At 50.6% G+C, this 17,139-nt stretch overlaps 1 long non-coding RNA gene across 6 annotated transcripts in view; it reads right to left on the bottom strand.

Moving 5' to 3' along the window:
- The window catches only part of LOC112130229 (uncharacterized), a 103,807-nt gene that overhangs the window by 77,289 nt on the left and 9,379 nt on the right, over positions 1-17,139 (bottom strand). For 4 of the 6 annotated variants that reach the window (XR_010138422.1, XR_008516177.2, XR_010138421.1 and 1 more), the window contains exons 2-3: positions 16,502-16,637; positions 12,605-12,699 (exon numbers count right to left, since the gene is read on the bottom strand). This is a non-coding gene — a long non-coding RNA (uncharacterized LOC112130229). Of the gene's footprint in view, positions 1-12,604; positions 12,700-13,391; positions 14,614-16,501; positions 16,638-17,139 lie in introns of those variants that run through there. The other 2 variants (XR_008516175.2, XR_010138423.1) reach the window with 2 other exon arrangements.

Below are 17,139 nucleotides of genomic sequence, written 5' to 3' on the forward strand. Positions count from 1 at the left end.
CTGTAATTGCGAAAACGACCAGCCTTTTAAAATGGAACAAAAGAGACTAGAAAATATCAGAACCCACTGCACAGTAGAAATATGACTATGACTTCCTGAAACTTTTGTTTTAGTTCCAAACCTGGGTAGAAGGCCTATGTTGCAATGTAAAAAATTAATTCTTTGATTCACGATCAAAGTGCTTGAAAGATGTGGTTATATATGATGTTTGAAATTGGTTTTCTTTTTTTTTTTAATTAATATATCACAGAGGTCACGCTGTGTCAATGAATATAAGTTTTAGCACTTGAATTTTCTTTTCTTTTTTTTTTTTGAGACTGAGCCACCTTATCACCCAGGCTGGAGTGCAGTGGCGAGATCTCGGCTCACTGTAACTTTCACCTCCTGGGTTCAAGCGATTCTCCTGCCTCAGCCTCCCAAGTAGCTGGGATTACAGGCACCTACCAACACACCCAGCTAATTTTTGTATTTTTAGTAGAGACAGGGTTTCACCATGTTGGCCAGGCTGGTCTCGAACTCATGACCTCAAGTGATCTGCCCACTTCAGCCTCCCAAAGTGCTGAGATTACAGGTGTCAGCCACCGCACCCAGCTTTTAATTTCCTTTTCTTTGTTGAGATGGGGTCTCATTCCGTCACCCAGGTTGGAGTGCAGTGGTGCAATATGTGGCTCACTGCAGCCTCCACCTCCTTGGGCTCAAGCAATCCTCCCCCCTCAGCCTCCCAAGTAGCTGGGAGTACAGACATGTGCCACCATGCCTGGCTAATTTTTTAGTTTTTGTAGAGTTGGGATCTGGCTATGTTGCCCAGGCTGGTCTTGAACTCCTGGGCTCAGGCGATCCTCCCACCTGGGCCTCCGAAAGTGCTGGGATTACAGGCATGAGCCACCATGCCCAGCCCACTTTCATTTTCTACTATGCATGTAGCCAATCCCCAGAGCCCAGGTACCTCCATTGTTTCCAGCCTCTTTTAAAGCTTTTCTTAATGATGATAACAGCAAGCACCCTCTATGTGCCTGGCAGAAGGCTAAGCATTTCACACACTTTGCCTCATGGAGTCCTCATGAGAGGCCCATTTTACCGATGAGAAAATCTGGGAACCATAATAATAAACCATATGACTTAGGTCACACAGCTTGAAGGTGGTGAAGCCAGAATTCGAACTCTGGCTGTCTGATTCCAGAGCTCTTAATCACCCAGTGTTAGCTATTCTTTCCTTTTCTTTTTTTGAGACGAAGTCTCGCTCTTGTGCCCCAGGCTGGAGTGCAATGGTACAACATCCGCTCACTGCAACCTCTGCCTCCCAGGTTCAAGTGATTCTCCTGCCTCAGCCTCCCGAGTAGCTAGGATTACAGGCACCCGCCACCATGCCGGCTAATTTTTGTATATTTAGTAGAGATGGGGTTTCACCATGTTGGCCAGGCTGGTCTCGAACTCCTGACCTCAGGTGATCCACCCGCCTTAGCCTCCCAAAGTGCTGGGATTATAGGCGTGAGCCACCGTGCCCAGCCTATTCTTTATAGTTCTCTGCCTATTTGACTGATTATCTCCCTGACATAAATTCCTAGAGGTGGATTTGCTGGGTCAGAGAATCCACATACTTAAAGGTTTAATACTAATATCTAGAACACCGTCCCAAGAAAGCTGTATCGTGGCCAGGCGCGGTGGCTCACATCTGTAATCCTAACACTTTGGGAGGCCGAGGAGGGAGGATCACTTGAGATCAGGAGTTTGAGACCAGCCTGGGCAAGTTGTGAGACCCCATCTTACAAAAAGTTTTTAAAAAATTAGCTGGGTGTGGTGACGTGTACCTGTAGTCAGCTATTTGGCAGGCTGAGGTGTGAGGATTCCTTAAGCCTAGGAGGTTGAGGCTGCAGTGAGCCGTGATTGTGCTACTGCACTCCTGCATAGGTGACGTAGTTAGACCCTGTCTCAAAAAATAAAAAAAAAAGAAAGTTGTGTCAATTTAAACTCCCATGACTGTGCTCAAGTGTGCATTCCCAAAACTTCACACACACTCATAAGCTTGACAAGGAAAAGTGATTCTTTAGCTGAACGGTCAGATTGAGCATCTTTACAGAGGTTTGTTAAGCTATCTCACTCCTTTATGAACCCCCTATTCAAGCCCTGTGCCAATTTCACATTTGGGATGTTTGTCTTTTCTTTTTTTCTTATTGATTCATATGTGCTTTTTGTATATTAAGGCTCTTAATGATTTGTCTGCCATATACGTGGCAAACAATCTAATCTCCCCGATCTTTTTTTTTCCTTTTTTTTCTTGAGATAGAGCCTCACTCTGTTGCCCAGGCTGGAATGCAGTGGCACCATCATAGCTCACCACAATCACTGCAGCCTTAACCTCCTGGGCTCAAGCCATCCTCCTGCCTCAGCCTCCTGAGTAGCTGGGACTACAGGTGCGTGCCACCATGCCCAGATAAATTTTTAAAAATTATTTTTGTAGGGATGGGGTCTCACTATGTTGCCCAGGCTGGCCATGTCCTCTGATCTGAGACTCCTTTGAAAGTCCAACTAGATCTCCTTTTATTGCCCAACTGGCGTCAATGAACATTTCTCTTCTGTCTAGGCCTCACTGCAGGTTGTATTTTATTGGTGGTTCCTCCAGAAACAAAAGCAGAGACTTTGAGGTCTTATGAACCTCAGTCTTACCCAGAACACTTGAAGAATCCTTCAGCTTTCCATGGCAAGAAAGCTCAGGCCCTGGAGCCAGAAGCCACAGCTTTGTGTCTGGGTTCTGTAGTTCACTGCTATGGCTCCAGTTTCTAATTCCTCCAAGTTAAGATGGGTTGGTAAATTGTGCCACGCAGAATGCGCTTCTAGCCACGCCCACTGTGTATCAAACCATGTACATTGTACATAAACCACGCCCTCTCATCTAGCTATGCCCACCAATTGTCTAGCCACGCCCACCTTTGAGTGGAGAGGCGTGATTAGAGCATTAAAGAGAGAGGCATGATTAGAGCATTAAAGAGAGAGGCGTGATTAGAGCATTAAAGAGAAGTGAAGAACCGAAATAGTGAGGAACCTGGGCCAGGGGGAGGAGGAGGGAGAAGATCCCCTGGCCTCAATGGCTGGCAATTCCTTCATGCCCCCAGCACCCACCTGGTTAAAGAAAGAAGGATGGCCGGGCGCAATGACTCACTCCTGTAATCCCAGCACTTTAGGAGGCCGAGGCAGGCAAATCACTTGAGGCCAGGAGTTCAAGACCAGCCTGATCAACATGGCAAAACCCCATCTCTACTAAAAACACAAAAATCAGCCGGGTGTGGTCGTGTATGCCTGTAATACCAGCTACTCAAGAGGCTGAGGCACGAGAATCGCTTGAACTCAGCAGGCGAAGGTTGCAGTGAGCCAAGATCACACTACTTCACTCCAGCCTGGGCAACAGAGCAAGACCGTCTCAAAAAAAAAAAGAAAGAAAGAAAATAAAATAAAAAAAGAAAGAAGGAGGCACCTGGCTACCGTATTCCACCTTTCTCCTCACCCACTATTTTTTTTTTTTTTTTTTTTTTTTTGAGATGGAGTCCTTCTCTGTCATCCAGGCTGGAGTGCAGTGGCAAAGTCTCGGCTCACTGCAACCTCCGCCTCCCGAGTTCAAGCTATTCTCCTGCCTCAGCCTCCCAAGTAGCTGGGACTACAAGCATGCACCACTACATCCGGCTAATGTTTGTATTTTTGGTAGAGATGGGGTTTTGCCATGTTTTTCAGGCTGGTCTCGAACTCCTGACTTCAAGTGATCCACCTGCTTCGGCCTCCCAAAGTGCTGGGATTCCAGGTATGAGCCACCACGCCCGGCCCTCACCCACTCTTTAAAATATCCCTACCAGGGTCTATGGTTTATCTGTGCCTCAGTGTTCCCATCTGTAAAATGAGGGTAATTTTAAGGATTACCTCAGTTAGCATCTGTGAAGGGGTTAGAATGGTACCTGGCACATAGTAGGCACTCAATAAATGGCATCACTGATATGGTTCCACGGATGGTTGTATTATTAATAGGAATAAAGTGTGGGATGGAAAAATGTTGCTCTGGGTACCTGGAACCAGCCCCAGGGGCACGTGGGGCTCTACACAGGCTCTTTACCCCATGCCAGCGGGAGGACCCTTTGGGGGGAAACTGAGGCACTGACAATCCCCTGCCTTCCCAGTTCTGAGTCCTTCTCACCCATGCCCAGAGCCTCAGAGGCCGGCAAGGTGCCCCAAGGGAAAGCGACACTTCTGAACTGCGCTGCCTGGCACAATTACCGTTTTCATCCTCATTAAACTACATTTTCATTCTAATTAGAGTTTCACCGCCTCCCAGAGAGAAGGGCCGATTACTTTTCAGCATCATTAACACTGGCTCCCTCCCCACGTTCCTCCTCCCCTGCCCAGGCTCCCACTACACCAGGGCATTCTCTCTCTCTCTCTCCTTCACCCCATGGATCAGAGAGAAGCAACAGAACATTTATTGTTGCCTACTGGGTGCCAAGTTGGATGCTAAGAACCTTCCCCCACAGCCTCTTCGCCTTATCTTGGGCTGGTCTAATTTTCTTTTTTTCCCCAACACTGACCCCTTTTTGTTTTTGTTTTGTTTTGTTTTGTTGAGACAGAGTCTTACTCTGTCGCCCAGGCTGGGGTGCGGGTGCGCGATCTCGGCTCACTGCAACCTCCGCCTCCCGGGTTCAACCGATTCTCCCACCTCAGCCTCCTGAGTAGCTGGGATTACAGGCACGCACCACCACCTGGCTAATTTTTGTATTTTTTTTAGTAGAGAGGGGGTTTCACCAGGTTGGCCAGGCTGGTCTCAAACTCCTGATCCCAAGAGATCCGCCTGCCTTGGCCTCCCAAAGTTCTGGGACTACAGGTGTGAGCCACTGCGCCCAGCCCCCTTTGAACATGCTCTATGCTTTATTTGTTCTTTTTATCCTCTGTCTCCCCCTCCCCAGAATGTCAACACCCAGTCACGTCCCGCACGCACTCCTGGGCACGCTGACCCCACAGCTTCTAAGAACCAGCTCCTGAGAAGTGGTCTGGCTGCTGAGTGGGTGGAAAGTATGGAGAACAAACACTCTCCTGGAGCATACCTTGAGCAATGGCTGATGGGAGTTGGTGGATAAATATCCCAGCTCCCTCGCCCCTAGGTGGGCACCCTCTGAAGAGTGTGTTCTATTTGGTTTCAGCATTCTCCAGCATAATTGAGTTGCCCACAGTGGAAACTGGCTCATAAACACCCTTCATTGGCTACCTGCCCTTCCCTTCCTCACTCCCCTTTTCCCCTACCCATGCTTACTGAGATCATCTCTCAGATCAACCATATCCTAGATCTCCCAGCCCCTTTGGAGTTCAGGCAAACCACATCTCAGAGAGGGACTCAACACCCAAGGAACAGGTTAAGAAAGCCTCTGCAAGGCCAGGCACGGTGGCTCATGCCCGTAATCCAGTGCTTTGCGAGGCAGAGGCAGGAGGATCATTTGAGGCCAGGAGTTCAAGACCGGCCTGGCCAACATGGTGAAACCTCATCTCTACTAAAAACACAAAAGTTAGCTGGGCATGGTGGCTCATGCCTGTAGTTCCAGCTAGTTGAGAAGCTGAGGCACGAGAATCAGTTGAATCCAGGAAGCAGAGGCTGCAGTGAGCCGAGATCATGTCACTGCACTCCAGTCTGGGCAACAAAGCGAGACTCCACGTCAAAAAAAAAAAAAAAAAAAAAAAAGACCAGCCTGGGTATCATAGTGAGGTCCCACCCCTAAAAAAAAATTGGCCGGGCATGGTGGCTCACGCCTGTAATCCCAGCACTTTGGGAGGCCGAGGTGGGTGGATCACAAAGTCAGGAGATTGAGACCATCCTGGCTAACATGGTGAAACCCCGTCTCTACTAAAAATACAAAACAAAATTAGCAGGGCACGGTGGCAGGCGCCTGTAGTCCCAGCTACTTGGGAGGCCGAGGCAGGAGAATGGCACAAACCTGGGAGGTGGAGCTTGCAGTGAGCCGAGATTGTGCCACTGCACTCCAGCCTGGGCGACAGAGTGAGGCTCCGTCTCAACAACAACAACAACAACAACAACAAAAGAATTAGCTGAGCATGGTAGTGCATGCCTATAGGCCCAGCTATTTGGGAGGCTGAGATGGGAGGATCACTTGAGCCCAGGAGTTTGAGGCTGCAGTGAGCTATGATCGCACCACTGCTCTCCAGCCTGAGTGACAGAGAGAGACCCCATCTTTTAAAAAATAAAATAAAACAAAATAAAGAAAGCCTCCGCACCTCTCTCACTCTGGACAAAACCACTATTATGACCAGAATGCAGCATCGCTGGGCAGCTATGACCTATATGTGAAATAAATTCTTAGAAAGGTTCCATTTGGAAGGGAGTGTAACGTGCACAGCACTTTTGGGGAGCAGCTTGGCAGAGTGCATTAAAACGTGAAGTGCAGGCCAAGTGCAATGGCTCATGTCTGTAATCCCAGCACTCTGGGAGGCTGAGGCAGATGGATCACTTGAGGTCAGGAGTTTGAGGCCAGCCTGGCCAACATGGCAAAACCCCGTCTCTACTAAAAATATAAAAATTAGCTGGGCTCAGTGGTATGCGCTTGTAGTCCCAGCTACTCAGGAGGCTGAGACAGGAGAATCGCTTGAACCTGGGAGGCGGAGGTTGCAGTGAGCCAAGATTGCACCACTGCACTCCAGCCTGGGTGACAGTGTGAGACTCCGTCTCAAAAAAAAAAAAAAAGTGAAGTGCAGCCAGGTACAGTAGTTCACGCATGTAATCCCAGCACTTTGGGAGGCCAAAGTAGGAGGATCGCTTGAGCCCAGGGGTTCAAGACCAGCCTGGGCAACATAGCAAAACCCCGTCTCTACAAAACAATATACAAAATTAGCCAAGCATGGTGGTGCTCACCTGTAGTCTTAGCTACTTGGGAGACTGAGGTGGGAGGATCCCCTGAGCCCTGGATGTTGAGGCTGCAGTGAGCTATGATTGCACCACTGCACTCCAGCCTGGGCAACAGGGCAAGACCCTGTCTAAAAAATAAATAAATTAATTAAATAAATAAATAAAGACACCAGCCGTATTGGATTTAGAGCCCACCCTAATCCAATGTGACCTCACATTAACTTAACTGATTACATCTGCAAAGACCCTGTTTCTAAATAATTCATTCAGGAGAACCGGGGGTTAGGACTTCATATTTTTTTTTGAGACAGTCTTGCTCTGTCGCCCAGGCTGGAGTGCAGTGACATGATCACTCACTGCAACCTCTGCCTCCTGGGTTCAAGTAATTCTTGTGCCTCAGCCTCCTGCATCCACCATACTCGGCTAATTTTTGTATTTTTGGTAGAGACGGGGTTTCACCATGTTGCCTAGGCTGGTCTCAAACTCCTGACCTCAAGCAATCCACCCGCCTCAGCCTCCCAAAATGCTGGGATTATAGGCATGAGCCACTACACTCAGCCTTCTGTTTTTTGTTGTTTGTTTGTTTTTAATAGAGATAGGGTCTTGCTATGTTGCCGAGACCAACCTCAAATTCCTGGACTCAAGCAATCCTCCTGCCTCAGCCTCTCAAAATTCAAATTATAGTCTGGGAACAGGCATGAGCCACCGCACCTGAATCAACATATCTTTTTTTTTTTTTTTTTTTTTTCCGAGACACAGTCTTGCTCTGTCACCCGGCTGGAGTGAAATGGCGCGATCTCGGCTCACTGCAACTTCTGCCTCCCGGGTTCAAGTGATTCTCCTGCCTCAGCCTCCTGAGTAGCTGGGACTACAGGCAAGTGCCACCATGCCCGGGTAATTTTTGTATTTTTAGTAGAGACAGGGTTTCGCCATGTTGGCGGCCAGGCTGGTCTCCAACTCCTGACCTCTGGTGATCTGCCGGCCTTGGCCTCCCAAAGTGCTGGGATTACAGGTGTGAACCACCGCGCCTGGTCGATAGCCCCATTTTACAGACAGAAAACTGATACCCAGGTACATGGATTCCCTGTGAGCAGATCACACCGCTGGTAAGAGGCAGAGCTGGTCTCAGTGGCTGTTGAGCCCTTACGTGTATATGACCTGAAATGCACATGGTCATTTATGTATTCCAACAACCTTGCAAGGCAGAAAATACCTTCATGTTATAGATCAGGAAACGGAGGCAAGGAATGGGTAAGCAACTTGCCTGAGGTCAGGTGGGTGCCAGAGCAGGGACTTCAGCCTCGGTAGCTGACCATGGGACCCTCTGGGGGACCACGGGCTCCATCTCCTGGGCGTTGGAGTGAGGGTCTCTTTCAGCACAAATGTTCCATAGCCATAGGAAGAAACAGGGACTGCAGCCTAGTCCCCCAGGACTGGGCCAGGGAGAAGCCCTGACTGGTTAAGACCTTCCAGGCAGGCCGGGCGTGGTGGCTCACACCTGTAATCCCAGCACTTTGAGAAGCTGAGGCAGGCAGATCACAAGGTCAGGAGTTCGAGACCGGCCTGGGCAACATGGCGAGACCGCATCTCAAAAAAATGAAAAAAGACGTTTCAGGTGGCACTGCCCATAGGCCATGCTCTTGGTCCAGGCAGCAACTGCCACGCTCTGGGGACCCCAGTCAGCTTCTAGGTATTTCAGAGCCCGAGGATCCACCAGAGCCGCTCTCACCACACAGGGGGTTATTAATGAATGCTAATTAATATCTGTGTTCACAGAGCCAGCCAGGCCCCTGGGCCTGCAGCATCCACAGGAGGAAAGTACAAGAACCCTGGCACCCTGCCAAGCAGCAGGGATTCTTCAGACACCCGAGGGCTGGTTTGCTGACGGCTGGTTTGCTGGGAAGGACTCATGGTGACCAGAAGGGGAAACTGAGGCACTGCTGAGCACCAACAGTCATGGAGAGCTTTAAGAATGGTTGCCATTTGAGGCCAGGCATGGTGGTTCATGCCTGTAATCCCAGCACTTTGGGAGGCCAAGGCAGGTGGATAACTTGAGGTCAGGAGTTTGAGACTGTCAGGCCTCTGAGCCAAGCTAAGCCATCATATCCCCTGTGACCTGCGTGTATACATCCAGATGGCCTGAAGCAATTGAAGATCCACAAAAGAAGTGAAAATAGCCAGCTCCTGCCTTAACTGATGACATTCCACCATTGTGATTTGTTCCTGCCCAACCATAACTGCTAAATTGACTTTGTGACAATATACCCTCCTCGCCCTTGAGATAATGTACTTTGTGATATTCCCCCGCCCTTATGAATGTACTTTGTAGGATACACCCTCCCCACCCTTGAGAAGGTAGATTGTAATATTCTCCCTGCCCATCTTGAGAAGGTACTTTGTACGATCCACCCCTTGCCTGCAAAAAAATTGCTCTGGCCGGGCGCGGTGGCTCACGCCTGTAATCCCAGCACTTTGGGAGGCCGAGGCGGGCGGATCATGAGGTCAGGAGATCGAGACCATCCTGGCTAACATGGTGAAACCCCGTCTCTACTAAAAATACAAAAAATTAACCAGGCGTGGTGGTGGGCGCCTGTAGTCCCAGCTACTCGGGAGGCTGAGCCAGGAGAATGGCGTGAACCTGGGAGGTGGAGCTTGCAGTGAGCCGAGATCGTGCCACTGCACTCCAGCCTGGGCGACAGAGCAAGACTCTGTCTCAGAAAAAAAAAAAAAAAAAAAAATTGCACCTAACTCCACCACCTATCCCAAACCTATAAGAACTAATGATAATCCCATCACCCTTTGCTGACTCTCTTTTCGGACTCAGCCCTGCCTGCACCCAAAAAAAGCTTAATTGCTCACACAAATCCTGTTTGGTGGACCCTCTTCACACGGACGCGCGTGACAGAGACCAGCCTGGTCAACGTGGTGAAACCCTGTGTCTACCAAAAATACAAAAATTAGCCAGGCATGGTGGCGCACACCTCTAATCCCAGCTACTTGGGAGGCTGAGGCAGGAGAATCTCTTGAACCCATGAGGCGGGAGGCAGAGGTTGCAGTGAGTTGAGATTGTGCCACTGCACTCCAGCCTGGGCAACAGAGTGATACCCTGCCCCGTCCCCTTCCCACCACAAACACACAAGAATGGTTGCCATTTGAAAGGAACAAAGAAATGGGTATTGGAGACCCCAGAGCCATCAGCTTCCACAAGAGCTCTGGACCTCACCCCAGCCTCAGCTTCCTCATCAGTAAATGGGAACATTAATTCCTTTCCTTATATGTAGTAGGTATAAGTGAGTTCTTATACCTTAAGCATTTATGCAAGTGAAATGCTTTGTAGATAATCAGTTTCCAATAGGTGTTAACTCCCTTTCCCTGACTGTGCCTCAGTTTCCCTCTTGGGCATACAAGAAGCTGGCAGGGCTTTGAGGCTACCCTCTGGGAGGGCTTTGGGCATGGTACCTTGACTCAGACCTTGGGGCAAGTACGAAAAATCACTTCCGATCGGCCTCATTAATAACACAGTTGCTAATGTGGCAGTAAGACAGTTCCCTGGCCCCTGATTAAAAACAGAAGTTTCCCCCACATTCGTGGAGACGGAGCAGAAGGGAAAACAAAGACAAGCACACTTGTGCCAGATAAATACAGACGCAAACACATGCATGGCAGATAAACACACACTGGCACACCAAATATACACACAGCCGGCTGCAGACATCCGGGTGGGCTCGCACAGCCCGAAGAGACAAAAGCCCGGGTGGGCTCGCACAAAAAGGAAGAGAAACCACTACAGAGATGTCCCACTGGACTCTGGCCATATCTGGGACCTGATCACTTCAGTGTACTTGAACAGGAGACAGAGTGGGGGAAATTAACATCCCTGGGAGTAGCCCTGAGCCAGAAATGGAATGAGTTGGTAGATAAATACCCCAGCTCCCTCCCCAGCAGATGCCTAATCCACAGTCTCCCAGAGACCCCTGGAGGGATCAGGCTCCAGTTTTCCGTAGTGACAACCTGTTTGATATCCCTTGTCATCTCTCTTCTCCCCTCCCCAGGTTTCCTGTGTTCACTTCCCAAATAAACCACTTGCCCTCCAATCCTCTATCAGGGTCTGTTTCTGACCTGTATGTGTACCTCCCAGAAGTGTACGCAGCTATGGGTCTCAATGAAGGTAACTCTGTCACCCAGGAGACATTTGGCAATGTCTGAAGGTATTTCTGGCTGTAAAATTGGGGCAGGGGGCCAGACACAGTGACTCACACTTGTAACCCCAGCACTTTGGGAGACCAAAGTGGGCGGATCACTTGAGGTGAGGAGTTCGAGACCAGCATGGCCAATATGGGGAAAATCCTATCTCTACTAAAAATACAAAAATTAGCCAGGTGTGGTGGTGAGTGCCTGTAATCCCAGCTACTCGAGAGGCTGAGGTGGGGGAATCTCTTGAACCTGGGAGGCAGAGGTTGCAGTGAGCCAAGATCATTCCACCTCACTCCAGCCTGGGCAACAGAGTGAGACTCCATCTCAAAAAAAAAAAAAAAAAAAAAATGGGGGCAGGAGTACACCTGGCATTTAGTGGGTCCAGTTCAGGGACGCTCAATGTCTTAGAAGGGACTGGGCAAGGTGGCTAAGGCCTGTGATCCCAGCACTTTGGGAAGTCAAGGCAGGAGGATCACTTGAGGCCAGGAGTCCAAGGCCAGCCTGGGCAACATAGCAAGACCTCATCTCCCCTGCAAAAAAAAAAAAAAAAAAAAAAAAAAAAAAAAAAAAAAATCCTACAAGGCACAGAACAGTCCCCCAGAGCAAAAAATGATGTGGCCCCAAATGTCAAGAGTGCTGAGGTTGAGAAACCCCGGTCTACGGGAAGCCACTGGGCCCCACGTGGAAACAGCTCAGTGTACACACATTGTTCAAATGCAGACACACAGTGGGTGCACCGGCAGCATTAGACCACACATACCCACTGTGTACCAAGCCCTTGAACTAAGGAAACAGCAGGATCATCCACACCTGGTGTGTTTTCCTACCAAGATGTATAGACCACCAGAGGAGACCCCCAATTCCACCCAGGTGTGGGGCCCTGCCCAGACCAGCTTTTTGTGCAACTCACAGACACCCTGGAAAGTGGTTCAATGACCATTAAAACCATTTTACAGATGAGGCAACTGAGGCCCAGACAGGGTAAGTTTTTTGTTGTTGTGTTTTTGTTTTTTGAAATGGAGTCTTGCTCTGTTGCCCAGGCTGGAGTGCAGTGGCACCATCTCAGCTCACTGCAACCTCTGCCTCCTGGGTTCAAACGATTCTCATGCCTCAACCTCCCAAGTAGCTACAGGCATCTGCCACCACACCCAGCTAATTTTTGTATTTTTAGTAGAGACAGGGTCACACCATGTTGACCAGGCTGGTCTTGAACTCCTGACCTTAAGTGATCCTCCCACCTTGTCCTCCCAAAGTGCTGGGATTACTGGCATGAGCCACTGTGCCCAGCCCAGACAGGAGAAGTTTATGACCCAGCTAGAAACCCAGAGACCCCTTAGGCACGTGTAGACACGCTTTTGAAGGCAAAGAGGGCAGGATGAAAGGAGACCCTCCCCACCATCATCTCGGAGTTGAGATAAGGAGGGACAGGAAGGACTTTAGCTTCCCAGAGGGAATCCTGTATCACTTTGGGTAACTAGAAAATCCATTGAAAAATGTTTTTAGGCTGGGCCAGGTAGTGCTCACCTGAAATCTCAGCACTGAGGGAGCCCGAAGCAGGAGGATGTCTTGAGCCCAAGAGTTGGAGACCAGCCCGGGCAACATGGCGAGACTTCTCGTCTCTGCAATAAATAAAATACAATTTTTCTTGTTGTTGTTGTTTGTTTGTTTTTTTGAGACAAAGTTTCGCTTTTTTTGCCCAGACTGGAGTGCAATGGCACGACCTCGGCTCACTGCAACCTCTGCCTCCCGGATTCAAACGATTCTCCTGCCTCAGCCCCCCGAGTAACCCGGATTACAGGCGCACGCCACCACGCCCAGCTAATTTTGTATTTTTAGTAGAGACGGGGTTTCGCCATGTTGGCCAGGCTGGTCTTGAAATCCTGACCTCCAGTAATTCACCCGCCTCAGCCTCCCAAAGTGCTGGGATTATAGGCGTGAGCCACCACGCCCGGCCAAATACAGTTTTTTAAACATACATTGTTTTCTAAACATTGGCTGACTCTTGGCCAAGCATCACGCCTGTAATCCCAGCACTTTAGGAAGCTGAGGCGGGCAGATCACTTGAGGTCAGGAGTTTGAGACCAGCCTGGTCAACATGGTGAAACTACTAAAAATACAAAAAATTAGCTGGGCGTGGTGGCGCATGCCTGTAATCCCAGCTACTCGGGAGTCCGAGGCAGGAGATGGCTTGAACCCAGGAGGCAGAGGTTGCATTGAGCCAAGATCCTGCCACTGCACTCCAGCCTGGGTGACAGAGCAAAACCATGTCTCAAACAAACAAACAAACAAAATGGGCTGACTCTGGACTCACACAGGCCTGGTGTCTCCAATCCCAGCCTTGCCATTTTCTGGTTCTATGAACCTGGGTGAGCCGCATCGCCTCCTTGAGCCTCAGTTTCCCCATCTGTAAAACGGGGATTCACCCATTCACCGTTCCACAAATGTGCACCCAGGACCCACTGACACCAAGCGCTGCGCCCAGCTCTAACCTATATAAAGTTAAGGCAGAACACGAACATGGCAAGTGCGTTCCCCCCTCCCCTAGGCATGGAGCTGCTGAACTAGTTTTGGGACTGGGGGAATCAGAGCATACCTGGACAGACGGAGGGAAGCCCTCAGCTGCCCGGACCCTGCAGCCCACCACCCCCACTCTTCTCAGATCCCCCTCGTTTGACCAAAAAGCCCCTCTACCAGGAGGTAGGACCCCAAGCAGGATCCCAGGGCTTGCCGTCCAAATCCGGGCCAGGAACTGACCCCAGCAGCCAGACCGGGGACGCGGCTAAATCTCGGGGTTTTCCACCTCCGCTTCCCGCCACTGCAGCGCGGGGAGCGAGCGCCACCTGTGGGCCTCCAAGGGGAGGTGCGTGCGACTCCCGGGGAAGTGGACGGTCGCCCCCGTTTCTCCCCAACCCGGAGGGCCTGGGGCCCCCAGGAGTTTCGGAAACAGCTCTCATCTCTTAAATTCTCCTCCACAACCCACTTTTCCCAGCTGCCATTTCCCAGCTAGAACTCGTCGTCCATGTATTCATGCAACATTTATTGAGCACCTACTCTGTATATGGAGCAAACCTAGATCATTGCTCTAGGTTTAGAGTACACAGAAGACAGAATGGGGCTGGCTCAGGCCTGTAACCCCAGCCACTCAGGAGGCTGAGGTGGGAGGATCACTTGAGTCCAGAAGATGGAGGCTGCTGTGAGTCATGATCGCACCATTGCACTCCAGTCTGAGAAACACAGCAATACCCTGTCTCTAAAAGTAAAAAGAGGCCAGGTACGGTGCCTCGGCCAGGCACGGTGGCTCACGCCTGTAATTCCAGCACTTTGGGAGGCCAAGGCGTGCGGATCACGAGGTCAGCAGTTCGATACCAGCCTGGCCAACATGGTGAAACCCCGTCTCTACTAAAAATACAAAAATTAGCCAGGCGTGGTGGCGGGCGCCTGTAATCCCAGCTACTCAGGAGGCTGAGGCAGGAGAATTACTTGAACCCAGGAGACGGAGGTTGCAGTGAGCAGAGATCGTGTCACTGCACTCCAGTCTGGGCGACAGAGCAAGACTCCATCTCAAAAAAAAAGAAAAAAAATGGAAACAAAACAGATAAACCTCCATGTCCTTCTGGAGCTTACAGTCCAAGAGAAGAGAGAAGAGAGGAGGAAGAGGACAACGGGCTGCAAGATCATTGCTGATGGCAGTAAGTGCAGTAGTGTTCTGAAGGAGAAAGTATATACAGGGATGTCACTGAAGCACCTGCTGTGGGTAGAGTGGGTGGAGTGGGCTCTGAGGAAGTGACGCTTGTCCTGAGGCCTGAGAAGAATAAAGCCCCAGCCATGCCGAGTCTGGAGCCAGGATTTCCAGAAGGCGCAGCCAGCGCAAAGGCCCTGCGGCAGAAAGGAGCTCGGGTGTTGGACAGTGGGAAAGGAGGTCACAGTAGCCATAGCCGAGAGATGGAGAAACAGGTGGGCTGCGATGTCAAGGCCTATTTTGGAGACAAATCTGACCTCTCACTCCCCCTGAGGAGTCACCTCCTAAAAGCCTGAGGGGAGAAGAAGAAGGCTTACACTGAGCTAAAAGCCCTCCAACACCATCAGCTGCACCCTCCTCATCGCCCACCCACAGATGTGGTGTCGCCCACAGAAAGAAGCCCTGGCCCATGCACTGTTCCCCTACCCACCCCGCCACTCTCCCAGGACTTTGACCATATTGACCCCAATTATGCAGTTAAGGTGCACGTGGTCAGCTCTGCTTGCAAAGTCCCCTTCTTACCCCCTGCCCATCTCCCTGGGAGACACAAGGAACCATGCAATGTTCCTTCCAAGACCAGTGCTTGGCCAGGCGCGGTGGCTCATGCCTGTAATCCCAGCACTTTGGGAGGCCCAGGTGGGCGGATTACTTGAGGTCAGGAGTTCGAGACTAGCCTGGCCAACATGGTGAAACCCCATCTCTACTAAAAATACAAAAATTAACCGGGCGTTGTGGCAGGCACCTGTAATTCCAGCTACTCGGGAGGCTGAGGCAGAAGAATCACTTGAACTTGGGGGCAGAGGTTGCAGTGAGCTGAGATTGTGCCACTGCACTCCAGCCTGGGTGAAAGAGTGAGACTCCGCCTCAAAAAAAAAAAAAAAAAAAAAATGTTGCCAGCCCCACACACGAACCCCAGCCTGGCCTGCCCCCTTTGCCTTCATACCCCCGAGAGCAAAGTCTCCCGGTGTGGCCTGACAACCCCAAAAGGGACTATGCAGGGAGGAGATCTGGTTTCACGAACATTGCTCTTGGGATCCCTGCCTGGGGGTGGCCATGAGAGAGGCTGTGGGTCTTGCACAGCCCCAGAAGAGGAGCAGAGCCCTGTCCCCGACTCCCCGCCAGTGCAGAAGGGGTACACCCTCTCTCCACAGCCTGGCCTCAGTTCTGGGGGCTGCCTGGCTATTGGGGAGAGGGCAGAGCCTCTTGGAGCTTGTAATTAAGGCTTCAGAGGCACCGACTTAATTACTACCTTGTGAAGGGTTAATTACCCCTAATTGTTCGGGAATCAGGCAATTTTTGTGCCTTCAGAGAATCAAAATATTTTCCCTTCCAGAAGTGCCTCCTCCCTTTTGCTTTTTCTAATTTCCCTGCAAAGAGGGGCACGATGGGCTGGGTGGGGTCTGGAGGATCGGAAACCACCAGTCTCCCCTCAGAGAACACACTTGCCGGGCCTGCCACAAGCAAGAGCGTGATTCAGAGGAGAGAGGTTCCCAGCCAGCTCAAGGCAGGAAGACTTCCTGGAAGAGGTGGCCATGGGTTGGTCTTAAGGACCCCAAGTCAATCTCCCAGGTAAGCCAAGGGCCCCTAGAATTCTGTGCCACCTAGAGGGTAGCAGGGCCTGGGGAAGCTGGAGCTGATGGTTTCAGGCATGGGAATGCTGCCTGGAGTCTCAGTTTCCTCACCTGTTAAATGGGGCCAAGGCTGCGATGAGCCAGGCAGAGTGAGCAGGGAATAAAGGCTACCCTCGGAGAGGAAATCCTGGTGGGCACCGAGGAGACATCACTCATCTGCAGCTCATCCAGCTTGTTGCTTCTCTGCCTGGGTTTGTAGTAATATAAGAATTAGGGCCTGCCCACTTCCCAGCCCTCATCTCCCTGCCTTCCTCCTAACCCCCTTGATGGGCTTTGAACACACCGCACTGGTTCCCAACTCAGAACTTTTGTCCCTGGAGCTCCCCCTGCCTGGCTTACTTTCCCCCTGATGGTGCTGTGTCTGAGAAGTTTTTGTCCTGAAATGTCACCTCCTCCAGGGAGCCTTCCCTGACCACCCTCTCTCCCCCTGAACCACTCCTTCCTGGGAATTCTCCAGCTTATCACACTTCTATCTCTCTTTTGCTCTTTCTCTTTTTTTTTTTTTTTTTTTTTTAGATGGAGTCTCACTCTGTCACCCAGGCTGGAGTGCAGTGGCATGATCTGGGCTCACTGCAACCTGCGCCTCCAGGGTTCAAATGATTCTCAGGCCTCAGCCTCCCGAGTAGCTAGGATTACAGGCGCACACCACCACACCTGGCTAATTTTTAAATATTTTTAGTAGAAATGGG

This window comes from Pongo abelii, chromosome 20, assembly GCF_028885655.2.
Source record: "Pongo abelii isolate AG06213 chromosome 20, NHGRI_mPonAbe1-v2.0_pri, whole genome shotgun sequence".
NCBI classification, from domain to species: domain Eukaryota; kingdom Metazoa; phylum Chordata; class Mammalia; order Primates; family Hominidae; genus Pongo; species Pongo abelii.